Here is a 19,650-nt window from a genome sequence, read left to right on the forward strand (position 1 = left end):
TCTCTTTTTAGTGGTTGTTCTTTTGTTGATTCTTATCGATCCCCTTATTTAGAAGCCTGGTTTCTGGATCCTAACTTTTTATAGATGGACTGCTAGAAAGATTTCTTAGCTATTTTTATCAATAGCCATTCTGCTTCCTCTACATTAAATGCCTTTTCTTACATATTTTGGAAACATAAGTGCCTTTCTATTAATTATGCAAGTATAAATAAATTTTTCATTTTTTAATAAGCTACAATTAATATTTTAAAAATTGAAGCTCTCTTTGCTTTTAAATATATTGTTAACATGTACATAAATAAATATTTTTAATCTGGTAAGGTGAAAGACATTTTTAAACACTGACAAATGACAAAACACACGGGACTCAAAATGGGACTACAACATTAAACTTCCAGGTTTCATTAACTAATGAAAGTAAGTCTGAAATTTCAAAAGTAAAAATATGCAATGATCAATAAAGACAGACCCCTTTGAAAGGTGATCTATGCGGTATAACTGGTGAGACACTAAACGTATCATCCAGTGAGGTTCGTTCAGGTTTTGGTTTGCTGACCTTGGAGTACATTTCAATCACAACACAAGTCAGTGGCTTGTAAACTGAGACATTTCTGCAAACTCAGACTTTGAAGTTTTCTCAGTGACAGAAACACCACCCATGATACATTTTCAGTGTGATACACGGAGACTTAGCACAGAAGTAAAAGAACAACTGAAGCTATGTGCGTAAGTCCATGTTTTATAATAATTTTAAAAGACATCTTAATCACAGCAGCCAACTTTTAAGGGACCCTGTCCTCGGTCTGCTGTTAGTTTAATGAGAGTGTAATCGGGCAAGTTCCTGAACTAGCAGTAGAGTGGTACCACTGACATGATAAGGAACGGGGGTTAGCCACCCAGGCCAGGAGGCCAGCATTCTGGTTGGCAGTTAGCTACAAACACCACCCAAGACAGTACATGTAGACAGTGTAGGCAGATGTGGCTTCACTGCCGCTCTTGAGAAAAGTATCTTACCTGTAAAACTCCTGTTCAGAAGTGCTGGCCACTTAAAATACATCCACATAATTTTTCTCTCTTTCTATACTCTAACGTATACATGTTCTTTCATGGGTTCCCAACAAGTCTGATAGATACGTCTGAGGTGAAATTGGGACACGCACCTAGAGTTGTCAGAAGAAATTTGCCGGGGGGAGGGGTATCTGACCAGACATCACCAAAGCATGTGTATAGTATCACCTCTAAGGATAGACATTCAGTAAAAAACTTGCCAAACGACTGAATGATAGAATGACCACATTAAAGAAAAAGTAAATGTTCAAATTCCACTTGAGTGCAGAGCCGTGGCCCATTCTGGGACGTGCACAAGACACAGCGAAATATCCAACACTTCTGCCTCTGAGACCTGACCACACATATTGGAGGAGGTGAGACCTCTGCCTTGAATAAAATTTAAAAATAAGACTAAAGACAAATGCTTTAATTGTGAAGTAGGGACAATCATACACATGTTAAATAGTAAGACACCAAAACATTTCAGGGTAAAGAACTGAACTATTCATTCCCAAACACAGATCTCATTAAAGTAAATTCTACCTCCCCCCCCACCCCTGCTGAATAATGACCTGCTGTTACTGCAAGTCAAAATAAACCTAATAAACACACACACACACACACACACACACACACACACCGCTTACCCTTTACACTGCCCAGAATAAAGCAGGCATTCAATAAAGTAGCTGAGTGAATAAATGATCACATGGAGGGAATATTTCCCCTCCAGAATATAACTTGGTAGAAGGTGAAAACTACATGTTCCTGTTTAAGTCTTTGAACACCTAAATTTTTTTAATATAATAATTGCTTACTTCTATAATGTCGTTCCCCTTTGCCTAGCATAGCTCAATTAGCTAAACTTCATACCCCCACAAAAACAGAGATAGTCACAGATATACAGTGATAACATAAAGGGAACAAGCAAACCTATAATTTAATAACCACCTTAGGTAAATATCTATCTCATTAAAATGTGGTAATAAAACAGTTAACTGATAAGTGTATATGACATACAATTTAAAGAACATACAATTGCCTGCACTTGTTTAATCTTACAACAGCATTCTGTGATAGGTGTTATCATTCCTGCTCTAAAGAGAAGAGAATTAAGGTGCAAAGACCCTTAGATGACATTCCACAGGCCACAAAGTTACCAAGACAGAGGACATGAGCAAAGTTATCAAATACCAAGGGCTTACACTTGAGGGTCAAACCTATCTGCGTGAGACTCACAAACTTGTTCCTTTACAGCAGTGTGACAGTAGCCACGTCAGTCGTCTCACAGGTTTGAGTTTTAGTTCCCTCATGTTAACATAAGCATTTCTTTTAAGGCATGAATGAGAGGATGAGAGGCATGTTACGAATGAGAGTGCATTTGCTAGGTCCTCCCCTTCTGTTTCCTCTGTGCAAGAGAGCCTTAAAGGACAGTGGGAAAAGAGCTCTACCTAAAACAGACTTAGGTAACAGGAGTCAACCAAAAGGAAAAAATATGCAAAAATACAGCACCATGCTACAGTCTTCGCCACTAAGCAGAGCTATCAAATCACACAGCTGTTTGGAGTACACACCTGTACTGGTATGGGCAGTGTGCATGTACTTAGACTTTCTGTTGATGCTTTAGAATCAAAGTCTATGTCTCATATTTAAACATAAATGAAGAGTAAATTTTCCCAAATCAGGGAAAGGAGGTTTTATGTAAGTTATCCATAGCCATTGAAAAAAAGAGGCATTGCTGAATTGAATTTATTCAGGAGCTAAACAACTGGAGTTTTTTACTCTCCAGTAGGAGTCACTATAAACAAGAAGTTTAATTCCTAAGCTAAATTAATGCTGGTGTTGAGTTAGTAAATGCACATACATGCATTGCTGTATTAAAAAAATTAATAAATGGCAACAACTTATATCTAAGGGGAGATTATGTTTAATATCCACCTTAAATTATAAATTTAAAAACTGCAATGACAAAAACCTTTATCAAGTATGAGTACAACTTCACGAAAATTCTGATTATCAAGAAGAGGATGGGGACACACACACGTACGGTGAAAATAGTTTTTTCTGATGACCACACCTTGGAACAGCCTCGCAATCTAGCAGCGAACACGGACGAGCTCCCTGTTTGTGCACTCCTGTATTTCTTTGTATTGAGGTCTTTCGATCGTAAACTACGTTCTCTTAATAAGCTAGCGAGTCTTTTACTTTAAAAAACTGATTTTCTTTTATTGGAATCCTAATTATCTTAAACAATTTTTTTTTCAAAATACACATACACCTAGAGAAAATACTTACCTCATATAAATATACTTGTCAGAAAACCGAAAATATGTATTTAACATAAACCCATATAACATGAAGAACTCCGAGAAAATGCAAATCATCTCAATATTCTCAGGCACACAAGCCTGTTCGCTCGGCACCGTGTAGATATTATCAGAAGCAACGGCATTACGTAGTTGTAGGATTCAAATACAGACAAGTCTGGTTTGGACAACGCTTTTATCAAAGTATCAGAATATCAGTACAGACTGTGAAATCTAATGTCTATTTGTGGTTTTTATCAGTAACTTCCTATCATTGCATTGGTTACTTTTATGTGGCCTGGGTTCATGTGTAGATAGCCAAATGGTTTATCAGATGATCAAATACTTACTTCCTTTCTGGCTTGTCAGGGGGCTTATAGTCAGTCATATTGATTATAATGCAATTCACATTGATTACTAAGGTAAGTAATGTGTGTGATTTTTTAACCACACTTTCATTCCCTGAACACCTGACTTCTACCTTTCTGTGGCGGTATTTCTCTTCAAAAGAAAGAGGAGGCTTCTCATTTTGCTTTAGAGAAGGTATTATAAAAACTCACCCAGACATGTATTGTTTTGGTGACATACAGGAGCATGCAAAATAAATGCAAAAAACATGTTCCCAAATTATTGTATCCAGTTTGACTTCATTTGAGGCATTCTCCCACTTTTCTACATATTTTCTTATTTCTGTGGGAAAGAATACAGTAAGTATGCCATCGCCCCATGAACCAAATTTGAAATGCGACAAGCCAGAGATGTAACATGGCATTACCCTGCCGGCTGGGGAATATATATCTGGCATGCAGCATCTGGGAAAGGGAAATAATAAGTTGCAAGAGCAGAATATATACATGTTTATGTTTAATTGTAATGGAAACTCCATGCATGACTCAAAATGAAGTCCACTTCTTCCTTCCTCAATTTCAAGCAAAGATCTGTAATTGCAAAAGTCATAAATCTATCTTACCACATCCCTCAAATATCAAATGAAATTAGAAAAAGATAATGCAAGTGACACTTCTACAACTGAAACAGATATTTTAGTTACAGAGAAAATACTTTATTATGTTTCTTACTTTTCCCCAGGACATTAATCTCTTTCTCTTGGGGTAAGTGGAATGTTATTCAGGAAAAAAAAAATTCTTTTACCCTAACCCAGTGTAATCCATAGCAATCTCCAAGTCCGATGCAAAAACAAACCATTTCTATTTTGGTGCCATGAGGAAGCCCCACACTGGACAACATCAAAACAGAGACGGAGGAAGCTGACTCAGATCACTGCGCTTCCGAGATGAGGAGAGCTCGCAGGCGCCCCACAATCACCTGAATAGCATGAAATAAGACAACAATTCCTTTTTCCATTGACTGATGCACAAATACAAATGAATTCCCGAAAAAGAGGAAATCCTGGGTATGTCTGTTTGTCTGGATCAAGGGTTCCATTTGAGAACCTTTTGACAAAGTGGATTGATGGAGCAGATTGGAATCTGGGTGCAGGATGTACATAATTTTTTAAAATTTGAGAAAAAACACTGGGCTTCCCAAAGCACTGCTCAGTGATCAAAGGGAAATGTAATATCACAATGAAAATCATTCTGATTCTAAATAGGGTAATTGTCTAGGGTTTGTTAACCCCCTTTGGGGTGGGAATTCTAACAATTTCCTGAGGTTACTAACTGTTGATTACATGTAATTGTTTGATATCCTTGAGCAAGTAGAACAATAAATTGCTGAGCAGAGAACAAACAATTTTCAAATACTTTAATGACTATCTCTAATAAACACCCAGAATAAAAAGAGTCGGCAAAACGAATGAAAAATAAATAAATTTTAAAATGGGAGTGAATGACTATATAAAATTAGCATCCTATGTACATCCATTATTGAAGTGCCTTTTTGAAATTCCTGTTTTATGAAGTTTATGCCCGAAATATTTTTGTGGAACTGGAAACCAGCCGCTTCGAGGAAGAACTGATGGCACTTCAAGGAGAAAAGAGTGGAGATGTCAGTTCCCTCCAAGTCGATCCGCGGTCTAAAGCTCAGCTGGTCACTCACTGGTCCCTCCCTGACCTACATGATATATTCTTTAACTCAGCGTAACCTTGAACTTTAACCATTTAGTTTTAAAAATAAATGATCTCTTCCTTCTGTTCATCACAAGCACTTACATATCCAACCTGCTCATAAGCCCAGATACCACCACAAGAGACAGATGAGACAAGTTTTGCATTGTCGTCCACGAAGAGACAAAGGCTTATTGCAAATTCCATGCATAGCCTATAAGAAATTTGTTTTAAAAGGGATAAGCTGCAATTAAGGAAAATTTTGGCCCTCTACTAAGTAAGATAGAAATAAAGGCATCAGCTTTAGTATCATTTGACAAAATGTTGATATTGATAAATTTTGGCTTCTAATATTAGACCAACCCCATCAGGTATAGGTAAGGAACGCCCAAGAGTCAAATGGAAGTCACGGTATTATTTGCGTTCATTTTGCGCTGGGCAAGAACTGACCTCAAAGGGCGCCTTCGTGGGCACGAGTAGCCTTACTGTTCAACAGCGCCAAATTGCCAAGACGGTGCTTTCAAACCAGAGGCGTGAAAGCTGCCTCCGTGGCTTTGACAGGGGATTTGTTTCCCCAAATGTCACCATTTTGCCTTCTTTGAACGTGATCACCAAATGCATTCTAAACATGAAGCAAGCTAAAAACTGATCAATATAATCAAAACCCCAAAGAGGTCAACTTTCCTCATCACTGGTTGGACATTCCTTTACTGCAGAATGTGACATGGTTTCCATCATGTTCAGCACCTGCAAGTCAGGTTCCTCATGGGGTCTGGGCACTCACCTACTTAGTGCCCCTTTACAGAAAACGTGCTGTGGGCGAGAAGGGGGTACAGAGGCTCAATAAACACAGGAGTTCCTCATGCCATACCTACTCTGCACATGGGAGGTGTCCTGTCCACTTGCTGGCAGTGCTAATCTCTAACTGATCAACTTCATGTACTTTTTGAAGTAAAAATGAGTATACTTTAAAAAAGGTATTGTGCCTAGAAGACTTTCTCAGAGTTAAGGATTTCTATAGAGCCACATTAGTACAGTTATTAAGCAAATGACTATATTTTATAATTATTAAATATGAAAAAGTAAAAGTAAGTTATATAATGTCTAATCACTGCTGTATACACCTCAAACTAATAAAATATTGTACATTAACTATAATAGTAAAATAAAAAATGATTTAAATTTTTAAAAGTAAATTAAATTGTCTTTTTTGTTATCTTAATGACTTTTGAAAGAGGTCAAGTTTCTGATTCGTGAACCAAGCACGTTAGCGGGGATGAAATCTCTATCCCCATCATCTGTCCACTTGGCCTTGTTAGACAGAGGTGTGATGCTCAGGTCAGGATTTAAGATGTTGGCTTAAGTATTGGCTTAAGTTCTAACAACTTCCCTAAGCCTGAATGAGTTCAAGTTTTATCCAAATCTCAGTTTCTTTACAAATGTCTGTTTCAGGTAAGTGTTAGATTGTGATTACAACAGGTTTTTCCATCTTTGGGATTCTGTGTTTTCTTAAATTATAGTAAGATTTATCTAGACAACCAATCCTTGAAAATGAAATTAAAAATCAAAAGTCGCTCCCGCAGTTAAACTAGCAAAAGCTCAACTCTAGGGAAGAGACGCACAGAAGCTGCTAGCCAGGAGCTCACTCGCCGACCCGCGGCCTCCGTCTTCACGTGCTAGCCCCGCGCCTCTCAGCAACCCAGAGCCAAGTTCTCTTGTTACTTCCACATTAGAGCCACTTTAGAATACAGAATTCTCCAGCAGAGTTTAGTGCTATCAACTGTTGTTAAATAACTCATGTACCTACTTTATTGTCGCATATAGTGCACATTTTTAAGGAGCAGAGATTATGGTTTAACTAACTTTCTCTGTTCCACCCTCTCACAAGGGGGTATGTACATAATGAAGCTCAATCACATTTTGCTCATTGAGTGAATGAGGAACAACAAGGAGATGAGTGTTTCCTTCCTTCCCACAATGACAGAAAGCACCGAGTCCAGAGCAGTGAAAAACACATCACCACAGCTGTAACTTCAGGAGTAAGTCAAGACTTCATGCAAGGGAAACATGAGCATATTACTAGACAAGATTCTTCAAATAGAGCTATAGCTATTTTATACTGATAAAACCCTCGCGTGCGCACACACACACACACACACACACACACACTATGATGAATTGTTCTCCTAGTTTTCATATGTTCTAATTTTTTTTTAATGAGCCTGGCCTTTGCTGGAGATTAGGGATGGACCAAGTTTTATTTGCCAGGCTGGCAGACAGCACATTCATTTACATATACACTTCATAGGAGTGGACATGGAGCATCTCATTACCTTCCTTTCTCTTGTATAGTGTGGTTATTTCCTCAATGGAATAATTAACAGTATCAACAATATATAAAAATGGACACACACAAGGTCACTTTTGATATTGTTCTGCCACTCGGCTTATGTGATACAGACTCCTGTTTGTCTCCTGTATTCCTTGATTTGTCTGGGTAGGATCCCCTCCTATTTATTTAATCTATAGTCTACTTAAAAAATTCAATTTTATAAACATTTTCTTGGAGGGACAACATATGCTTGTATGGCTAGACAGTACTTCCTAACGACGTGGAGAAAAACAAAACGAAGAAGCAGGTGCTTTCCATGGCATTTCCACATATTTAACTTCTTGGTTGTCCTTTCCAACACATTCCATTTAACTGGATTTTAGGCGCTACAGGAAAAAAAACTAAAGGAAACATGTTATTTTGTTTCATTGTTAACAAAGATATGCTGATAACAAAGAAGCGCCTACTATTACAGTATATCCTGTAATTGATTTCATTTCTGTATGATATATTATTATTATTATCACCATAGACTGTGCGATTATATCAATTGTCTAGATGTTTAAGGATCACAGTTTCTATTATTTATTAGTCTGTCAGGTGGCTCAGTGGCACTGGCCCCATAAAATGGACTCTTGCTTGGACAACTACTTGTAGCCATGAATATCTTCACATAAATTTTCACAATGGCAGGAACTTTGGTCCACTGCTTTGCACCCACTGGGATGCCTGGCATGGAGTAGGTGTGCAATAAATATTTGCTGAATTTTAAAATTTGACACTGGAGCCTTAGTCTGACTGAATGCTAAATGAGTATGTGATGATACAAGAGCAGCATCAATCTCTCCCCACAACTTCTGGCTGACATGAGGGCTCTTTAGCCATTGCGGAACTATGGACTCCTTCAGACAATCTGATAGAAATAACATTCCCTGTTTCCAGTTATCTCCGTAATATACATATTCTGGTAAGTGGAACTTTGTTGACTAGAATTCTAAGAGGAAGGCAGTAGCATTTTGTAAAGACTGGTTTGAAATATACTTGAAAATCTGTATATGAAGAAGCTATATTTTTTTATGAAACACGCTTAATGTGTCAGTCAGGTTTACCTAAAATTTACTAAGTATAATAACAGTTAATACCCTTTCAGTATCCTCAAACAAGAAGAAATTCTGTCTGAGAGCAGACAGAAAATAACTTCTGTTAGTTGTTTACACCTTTCACAAGTTTCCTAACATCGGTGGCATCACAGAGACACCTGGAAGCGAGGCAACAGTTAAGAACCTGTCTGGGTTTCCTTTAACATTCCCAGTTTTCAGATGTTTGTAAGAAAATTGCCAGATTTTTAAATTTGCTATACAGAGTTGTCTGTAGAGATGCAAATTTCATTGATCTCTCTTTTCATATTCTTTTCTTCCTAAAAAAATTAAAACTGCTAAGTCATTTTGAATCATACAGTGCATGAAAATAGACTGTTTTAATTCTTGAGATGTTTTATCTTCATTATCAATGGCTCTTGACCCCAGAAATGCAAAAGTTAAAAATATAATAAACCCTCACCTCATCTCCTCCACTTTTCCCAATATATCTTAACTTCTTTGAATAAAGTGCTCTGTTTTGAATGTGGTCCAATGACTGACATTTAAAACCAAAAATCTCAATAAGCGGCTACAATGCTTAACACACCGGCATTGGAGGTGCTTGTGTCAGGTAAGTAAACTCAGCACCTGCCGCCCTACTGTGTGACACATTTCATCCGGACTCTCTAATCTCAACTGTGATTACCCATTTTGTTGTTTTCTTTTTTCATTATACTTTATTAATTAAGCTATTACAGTTGTTTTGCTTCCACCCCCCCTTTCCTCCCTCCACCCAGCACACCCCACTCCCCCAGGCAATCCCGCCACCATTGTTCACATCCAGGGGTCATCTGTACAAGTTCTTTGGCTACTCTATTTCCTATACTGTGCTCGACATCCCCATGGCTATTCTTTCAAGACTGCAAGTTCCCAGTAAAGTTGGAAGTCTGGTGGCTGAGCTTGTTTTCCAGCGAACACTGTTTCTGCTCTCTGTTGAGCTGAGAGCACAGCTGTGCAGAGGTAGTTTCACTGAACCAAGGGATAGCCACGGAACAATCAGCTCAAAACTTTGTCCAAGTTCACATGCTACAAAACGCATAATAATTACATACACTCCTCCAAAACCGCGACCGTTCGCATGCCTCTTGAACTGGATTTGTGTCAAGTGGTATTGATTTATATGTTGATCTGGAGGGTATTTTTTTCCTTCCCTTTACCCACTTTACACAGCAATGGATAAGGACTCAGCGTAACTTCATTTTCCATACAGTGACTGGTACACTCACTGTGTTTCCCAACTGAAATGGCAATGGTTGGGACAGAGCCTAAACTCAATTCAAATAGAACCATAATATTAAGAGTATTACTTTTACAAACGAATAGCAACTTGATTTGGTAAAAGCATTATTCTTAGTAATAAAAACAATGTAACATCCTAAATCCTATTTCACATTCTTTAAAATACCTGAAGTAACTTTTAGCATTAAGTCTTGTATTTAGAATTAAGTCTGTCAAGTAAATGCACTATTCAGTATATTTTGATGATTTATCACAGACGAAAAAGATATGCCATCATATCTAGTGCAAATCTCCAATTCCACAGTTCCAAGGTAAATAAAAATGGTCTTTAATTCAAAGTATTAGAAACTATGGACTCAGATACTCAGCCTACAGAAGAAATTCAACCAAAAAAGGGGTAATTAAAATGAATTTCAAATGGAGGAAGTAAACAGTGCCTTTACTTTCCTAGAAGGGAGAACACAGAGTTCAAAATAATTTAAAAATAACTGATACTAGTAAATTTGAGTTATCAAGTTGAATTCACGAGTTAGGACTGCGCTAACTTGGAACTAAAATTATTAACTATTCAAAATAACTCACTGCCTGTTCAAGAAAACATCTTATTCCTAAAAGTCACAACTTAGTAACACCTTTCTTCAGTGGTTAAGAGGCACATCATTTCCATTGTCAACAATATCCATTTAAATGGGTTAATATCCAAACATATACTGGTAAAATACTCAGATCTTACTTTTCAAATGTGGGGGTAGAAGGAAGTTTTGGCAAACTGGTACTATATCTTAAATGTAATTATAAAATCAATTCTTAGGAATTAAACGTAATGTCTTAGAAGCCAGAAGAGGGCCAGATTTGGCCACTGAATGCTGTGCGATGATGGTCTTGCTGAAAGACAAGAACAGAACAAACGCATCAGCGCAGAGAGTGTGTGGCCACAACTGTGGGGCTGACACCCAGGGAAACCTGTCCTTAATTTATCCCGCCGTGTGCAGATTTGGCAAGGATCTCTGAAAATCATTTACATACCATATGCCCTGAATTACCTAGGCACAATGGCTGTGGATAAATATGATGTTTCAGGTCTGACTCCTTTCATCCTTTTGTAAGTTTTGCAGCTTTCATTTCATTTTTCTCTTTGCTAAATAATTTAAAGCAACAGTGTGTGCTGCAAAAGGCTCTTTTGCTAAATCAATGAGTAGTGCCTTGTGATTAGGAAAAAAAAAAAAGAAAATGATCCTGAGGTAGCAGATCAGGATGTATTATTTCTTCTATGTAAGAATCAAATAAAGGAAATCAGCTTCTTATGCTTTGCTGCATTCTAGCCTTTGTCTCTTTAGTAGGCATATAAATGCAAGGCATTAAACAACTCAAACAGACAGAAATCAGCTAATATAACTTCTGTGGGATATAAATATTGGCTAGCAAGTTTTCATGTTTAAACAGGATCCCTGAAATTAGACTTGGTAATTCTTATATTTGCTCCTCTTATAATTACAAGCCACCATAATTGTCCTGTGCCTTAGTTTCCCTCTTTCCACCAAACTGGTATTAATAAAAACATGGTAATACTTGTCCAGATTCTCAAACTAAATTTTAAGTCAGACTGATAAAAATGTATACTTAAACCAAAAAGATCAATAGCCTAGAAAAGGCTTGGAGCAGAACTATGTACATATTTTTTGTTGTGTACTATAAATTTGACTGTATAAACTTCCAATTAAAAATGACATTCGCACCATCATTTCTGATAGAATTTTGCACAGTAGGGATACTCATTAACGCGGGGCGATACAGTGTGGTAAGCAGCTTCCACATCAACATAGGAAAAAATATGCCAGTTGGTCTACTCTTTATACAAGTAAAATAAAACTTAAAAAAATTAAATACCTGAGGAATTAATTAAAAAGAACACTTATTGGCATATGTATTTTTTAACTATGTCATATCAAGAGCATCTATTCTCTAGTCAGTTTCTGCTGCAGAGATCTAAATCTTAGCACAAAACAGAAATCACATCCATCCTTTCAGTTGATGACAATATATTAAATGCATTACAATATTCAAAGGGAAGAAAATACAATTTAAGTAACTTTATTTACCTTACAATTACTGTCCTAAATAAAATATGTGTGTATATATACACCACATTATATATTATGAAAAATATGTTATACCTACATATGCACCCACATCTATACTTTTTACCACTTAATATGAAGTATCAGAAATGTCTGGATTCTTTTCAGCATTAATAAAAGAAGCAAAAGCCCATCAGCTACAAAGTGTGTGCACATGGGTCATTTTTTGGCCTTTAACTAGAAAATACAAAATGATCATATTAATTCTCAGCTGTATGTTAAAGTAAGTGGCAAAGGAGGTGCGTCCATATACTAGCAAAGAAATAAGTAAAGGCAAGGCAATAATTTCAGAACACTATCAAATAATTTGCCTTGTTTAAAGGGGCAAAAAAAGGAAAGAAGCTACCACTTGAAGGCCGGCAATGAAAGGGTTAACAGACATATGCTGTATAATTAGGAGATGCATTAATGATTATGAATAGTAAATGATTTGGTGCAAAGAAAAAAATTTTAGTCAAAGGGACATGTACCTATCTTACATGTTTATTAGTAACTGTATATAACTAGAGAATTCTGCTATTAAGAATCTTGCATTATTGGTGTAAATACTTCCAAGGGTACATCAAATTGTAATCTTTCATACGACATCCATCAAACCAGGCTGGAGATTTTGACAAACATTAAACACAGTAAGGAGGCAATTATGTATGCATGATTTAATCTGCAACTAATTAATATGCAAATTTATTCATATGTTAGTTACTAAATTAAAAATGCAAAGAAGCCCTTATGGTGATTCTCGAAATTTTGCACAAACAGAACATTTAAAATGTAAGAAAAATGAAGTTTTTCAGAAATCTATAACACACTTTTACTCTCCACAGAACCTGTTGCACTAAGAAGATTCAAAAATATGTGTTTAAATACTAGATAATAATTTAAAAGGTGTGCTAATTTTATGTGAGAATGTGGGAACAGAAAGGTTAATCAGCATTCTCCCGAACTCTTAAGAGATACACTCTAATTACCAGACAAATGGTATTCTATTTCCAAGCTTCCTTCCCTGCTTTTAGGGCTGTCAGAAGTTGGTCATCCTACTGGTATCCTGGACAAATGGTTAGGGGAATAAACAGTATTTAAAAGCAACTAGAGATATTGAAAATTCTGGGGTAACTTGGAGACCATTTGGTATTCACTAAACACACAATTCACTGCTCAAGATGGCAACTCGCTCTTTTCGCCTTTGGGGAAAGCTCTTTGCAAACAGAGGAATGGGAGGGAAGTCTTGAGGGAGACTAGAAATTCTCCCAAACTGTCTTCCAAATGAATCTTCAAATAAAATAATGTGACTAACCCAAGAGCAACAACCTCCCAAAAAAGCAGAAGGTAATTTCATCAGAATACAATCTGGCTATTTTAGCCCTGCGTTTTCCAGACAGTCCAAAACTGATTTGAATCTCTGATAGGAAGATGAGGGAGTGGAGCAGTGATGATTTATAAATATCTTCTGGTACCGGCATACGAGTGGAGTATCCGTTCACGTGCATACAGTACCCCCTTTGGCTCCATTGCCTTCTGTAAGAATCTGATTCCCTGTGACATCCTCGTGATTGGCAGCAAGATTTTGTGTGGATCACCTCTCCTCTGATTACCTTTTTCATCGAAGTCCCACGGCCATGTATATAGTTCCTGAAGCTGGCACTTGGAACAGCTGTAGTGGCCTCAAGAAATCAACACAAGTCAACTGTATAAGGAAGCACAATAACAGCGTCTACAGCTCTGCCCAGGACTCTGAACTCTCACCCAGGTTAAAAAAAAAAATCGCCATCAGTCTCATCGCTGCCAAGTGACACACAAAAAGGAAGTTAACCATTGGCTGTTACTTGCATTCACAGTCTGACTCTGATCTCCCAGTTTCCCTTAGCCCATTCTGATGCCAAGCGGACTACAGCTTGCCCATTTCATTTCAGCCACGGCAGCCAAAAAAAGCACTGGCCTAGCGTGCAACGGCAAGCAGTCTGTTTTGATATTAGTACCTCAGTATGTGATATGCGAGTCAGATGTCCCCAAACTATGTGCCCTCCCCTGAGGGACACTGTCCTGGCCTTCCATTGCCAAAAAAAAAAAAAAGGAAGAAAGAAAAGAAAAGGAAGAATGGTGAACGAGCCACAAATCCTTAGCTTTGAAAGCGCAGGGGGAGGAAACACACCATCCTCAGGACCCAGACAGAAATGGCGAAGGGAGAGGGGAGCCCCTTCTGGGGGGCGGGGGGACTCATGCCTTCCGATTGATTCAACATGCGCATCAAACTAGAAATATTAACTCATATTCTAGCCACCGTCTGCCGCCAGCATACAGGAGCACGGACTGCATCACAGAGAAGAGGAGTCTGAGTAGGCTCCAGTCAGTAAACATCAGAATTTCTTCTTTTTCTTTCACAAGAGAGAGAGGACCACTTGGGACAGGGAAGAGCATGGTTTCTGCACTGACCCTCAGAGAGGGAGGAAGGTGGTAGTAAAATCCTCCCCCATTCTGTCCCCTAACACATTCTGATGTTTTTGCCAAACATACGGAATCAGACCCTAACCTGGTGAACCTCTGAATGTGTCCTGTAACGGCCTTGTTCTTTCCAACACGAACATATCGTGCTTTTTATGATTCCGGTGAGGCATCAGCAGGTGAAGAGCTCCATTTCTGGGCATTTCAGGAATCTGAGAGTAACTGAGGCATCTTTAAATTTTACAGATGACTCAATTTTTGTGGTGACCAGAACTGAACATAAAGCTTTTAAAAGCTTAAATGTACACATTTATGCATTCATTACACAGTGTTAAATCTAATTTGTTCTTTTTACTGTCACAGGAAGCACATGTTTAAAGCAATCTGTTTCCTCATGTGAATGCTTTCCTGTCTGTTTAAAAAAAATTGCGACACACTTTACCCTGAGTAACCAAGAGGTGATCATAAATATCCCTAAATAGCATTAAACAGATATGAAAGACATTAACACTTTCAGAATGCCAAAGTAGTATTAAAAAAATTCTAACAGATGCTCCTAGGTCAAAAAGTGAAATGTGTGTTTCCTGAAAAAACACTCTCATCAGAATTGTAAGTGAACTGTGAGTGGAGAAGTGAGGTGTTGCCGAACAAACCAGGATCCTTTCGGGGAGGGGCACAGCGACCCATCGCCGGAGCGTGCTCGCTACAAAAAGCCAAGTTTAAATGGGAGTCTGACGGAAACCAATGCCCTTTGTAATCCACAAGGTGGCAATGACTACAGATGAGGGCTGGCTCCTGCGGATCTATCTGGCTTCCCAGGGAAGGACTCGGTCTGTGTCTGTGAACCGAAGGCTCGGCCCCTGCTCTGGGATGTGAGAAAGAAGCCCAGCCAAAAAGGGCCTCTCCCCAGGAACCCAGCGTGGTGCCCAGTTGTTCTGTACATTAAAACTGGCAGAGAAAAGACAGGGCGGAATACAGAGACCATGCTCTCTCTTCCCCACCCCTTTTGCCAGATGGTCTTTCCCCCTAACATTCAAGAGTTAAGTAATCAGCCCTTATAAAAAAAATTGTTTTAAGTTTCCCACAGCTGACAAGCAAAAACAGTTTTATGAATTCAGCAGTGGCACTGAGAAAAAACACATTACAAGGTGGCAAAGGCCGGAATGCAGCAATTCTTTGACTTTACCCTTAAAACATCTGTATAAATATTACTGTTTAATGTTAGAAATTCACCTAAACAGTCCTAAACAAATCGAACTCTGTTTTACTTTATAAGAAAAACAAACTGCCACAGGCACACACCTAGTCAACTTGTCTTCATCCTGCCGGATGCGTCGGACTCCAGGCCTAAGTGTCTCTTCCCTGAGGGCACCAGACCAGCCCTACTGCAGTGGACCTGTGCGTGCAGCACCTGGAGGACCCGGCTCCTGCCGGTGACAGAGTAACACTGACGGAAGATGAGAGAAGAAGCATGAATCTCCTTATCACTTAGAGGCGGGGCTGACTTAGGCAAAAATCAGCTACCAGCAGAGGGAATCCTAGCGTGAGGAGCTTTGTCATCTTGGACTGAGGTCTCCTTTCAACAGAAGAAAGATGGAGCCTACAGTTCCAACAGGCACTCTGCAGAGAGAGAGTAACGAGTAAAAGGGCCGACTAGATGTCTTGGCCAGACAGAGACACTACTGGAAGCACAAAGCGATCCATAAAGCACTTGCAGGGTTTCATAATTTCAGAAAAACCAAGTGACCTTCATTAGGTAGAATTCTTCTGCATGCAATTTGAGACCCTGGTCTTAGTTTCTGCCCTGTTATTAATTACTCCAGGAAGCTCTATATTACACTTTTCTCAAGTGCCAGAAGAAAGGGAGTTACCTCGCCGCTAATGTTAACATTGCCAGTGTTTATCATTATTAGCATTAGGTGTTACCATCTCTTGGGTTTTTACAATGTGACAGGACTATGCTAACCACATTATATATACAGTATTTTGTCATTTATTTACCACAATCTCATTAAGAGATACATATACTTTCTTCATTTTTCAGGGAAGAATTTAAGGATATTACCTCATGTGCTCAAAGCCACAAAACTGGTAAGGGGTCCAGCCAACTACAAGCCCAGCTGATCAGACTCCATGCTCTTAAGCAGACCAGGATGTCTCTATCACAGAAATGCTGTCCTGGGTTATCCGGGCTTTCTAACGGATCTGCCTAGTGGGTAGAAGTTGTACATTATAACTAGTGCCCTACCTGGGGCACTGAGACTCATTCTACAGTGAGATGAAACTTCAGAATATTTAATTTACTCTAGATCATTAAATACATGCTCAGTGAACAACTACCAGGATGCAGAGAACTACTGGTTTACAGAGTATTCTGAATAGCCACAAGCAGCGTAGCATCATGCATAAAAATACAGACATTTTTGAGACTAATCATCCAGATCTCAATACCACCCCTGCAATTTACTAGCTGTGTGACTTCGCACATGTTTCTTCACCGCTCTGTGTCTCTGTTTCCTTGGCCGTGAACAGGTAGTAGAACATCCCACAGGCTGTTTGTAAGATTAGGTGATTTGATAGCTGCAAAGTGCGTGCCCGGTGTCTGGCAGAGAGCAAACACTGTGGATAGGTTGTGTCAGTGGCCCAACACCATCTCATTAGGCAGGCACCGGTTACACTTGTTCTGTAGGCCGTGCAATCAATGTGTGACCTCATCCAGGCCATTGGGGAACTATGTAGAGGATATTAGATTTGAAATTAGGAAGATGTCTTTATTTCTAGTGCAGTGTTATTTCTACCCCACTATTCAAATTATTGCTATAGTCATTCATTAGAAATACAGTTCAAAGTAATATGCATAAGGCAATGAGATGTATATAAAACAAGGCCCTTACCCTCTTTGGGTGGCTACATAAGAAGCCTATAGGACAAAAAGTCCTTGTGTTATACTGTGTGCTATTTTTTTTTATTGCACAACTGTCTCGAAAGGCCAGACCTTATGCTCTTTCAAAGGCTAAGGCCATTCCTACAAATTGGGATGGGATTGAGACAACAATGCAAGTTTCTTTAAACATAGAGAACCTTAGTTTTGAAACTTTATATACTTTACATAAATAGTACATGGAAGAGAGAGAAATGTTCAATAACATATGGTATGTCTAGTTTTTAGTTTAGTTGAACAACATCTTTTGAATGAGTATAAATGGAGAAAGAAATGAATGAATGAATAAATGAAAGAAACTTCTGAAATGTATTCCAACCTCCCCCCACCCCGGGAGCTCCCATTTTATTATAGGGTCCCACTTAACAGCTACATTGTTGATGTAATTTATTAAAGGGAAAAACAAAATAGCATTATTTTGTTTCATAAATAATTACTTATTGGGGTTTGAATAATTATAAGTAAAATACCTATCGGGGTTTGATTTTTATAATTCCAACTATGTATGGTCATAATAAATATGCTTAATTCTGTTTTCTTTAGCCTAGCACTATCAATTAAGCTACAAATTCTATGTGGCAATGTCTTCTATACATCTAAAAATAAAATTCGTATAGAGGCTCTATATGAGAGACCCATAGGCTTTGGTAATAAAATTTCACTCATGAAGCATATGTCTTAGTATTAAATGCCAGAATTTGTATCTTATTACATAACAATACTTACATATAGTACAATATTTACAGAAATAGGTTTATTTCTTATTTAGCTTAATGACTAAAAAAATTCAAATTGACTTAACAAATCTTAATCACTAGGCCATGAACATTCTTTGCAAAACCTCAGCTTCAGTAGTCACGAGAAATGAGTTTAGTACTGCTACATCCTTGGACAAATTTTATTTTTAGCCCATCTGCTAACATCTCAAGTTATTAGACTTTCTTATGATAAAGCCCCAGTTTTTGTACTCTACTTATTATTGAACTATTTTGTACTACAAGTTCGTTTCATAATGAGCAAGCTAGAAAATATTGTTGTACCCTGGGTTAATATACCTGAGCACCTGTGAAACAACCGAATTCCCCAAACAGGGTTACTTGAAAACATTAACGCTGAGAATCAGCCACCTACTTGAAACTGCTTTCTCATAGCAGCTAATGATATAATGATATACTGTGCCAATCGGTAGAATGAAGCCATTACAATATTATTATAAGTATAATCCAGGAGGCATATTTAGAATGATATGGGCTGGGAGGGAGGAGACTGCCGTAGACAGCTAGGCACTCATTCTCAGATAATATCAAAATAATTGTTTCAAAACAGCATTTCTCTACAATGGTCACAGCAAGTGGTGGCAGTGACAGTTTTCATGTGTATGTGTGAGCAACATACCACAAGGGTCATTTCTCTGAGAAAGTGGAAGCCTTTCTAATGGGAGTCCCTGCTTCACAAAGGAAATGCCTTTTCATTACTGTCACTGCAGACACAACTGAATTCCAGCAACACAACGAAAATTTTTCTTTACAATTTGCTATGGAGAGGACGTCAGCAGAAAATGTCCCTAGTCCTCCGTTCCACTGAATACTCAGAATAAATTTAGTTAAGTTTAATATACACACAGATCCCCTTCTGGTTACACTAGAAGTAAACGCTGATACATCACGTTGCAACCCTGGCAGCATATTGATGATTGATTAGTTCCTCAGATGGAAAAGTTAAGTTAGACTACAGAAACGACAGTGGGTGCCATTAAAAACACAAATAGGCTTATTCAAGTGTTCTTGTCACAATCTAACTTGCGCCTTGTTTCAGAACTGAAATGTAAACTCCTCACCAAAACTTCGATCCCAGTTCCTCCCTGAAATTCTAACCAAGGCGGACCCCTCTGCACTACCTTCGTTTCTCTGAAGAGGGAGCAGGAGCTCAAGCAGAACACAAAGCTCCTCACTCGCTCTGCGCCTCTGCAGCAGCTGCAACTGAAAAAAAACGGGGCGCGT

At 38.3% G+C, this 19,650-nt stretch overlaps 1 protein-coding gene across 17 annotated transcripts in view; it reads right to left on the minus strand.

The window, feature by feature from the left end:
* Positions 1-19,650, minus strand: part of TCF4 (transcription factor 4) — a 336,776-nt gene that overhangs the window by 97,548 nt on the left and 219,578 nt on the right. The window lies entirely within an intron of this gene.

This window comes from Phyllostomus hastatus, unplaced genomic scaffold (assembly GCF_019186645.2).
Source record: "Phyllostomus hastatus isolate PE091 unplaced genomic scaffold, TTU_PhHast_1.1 phas_contig_80, whole genome shotgun sequence".
In the NCBI taxonomy this organism is placed as follows: Eukaryota; Metazoa; Chordata; class Mammalia; order Chiroptera; family Phyllostomidae; genus Phyllostomus; species Phyllostomus hastatus.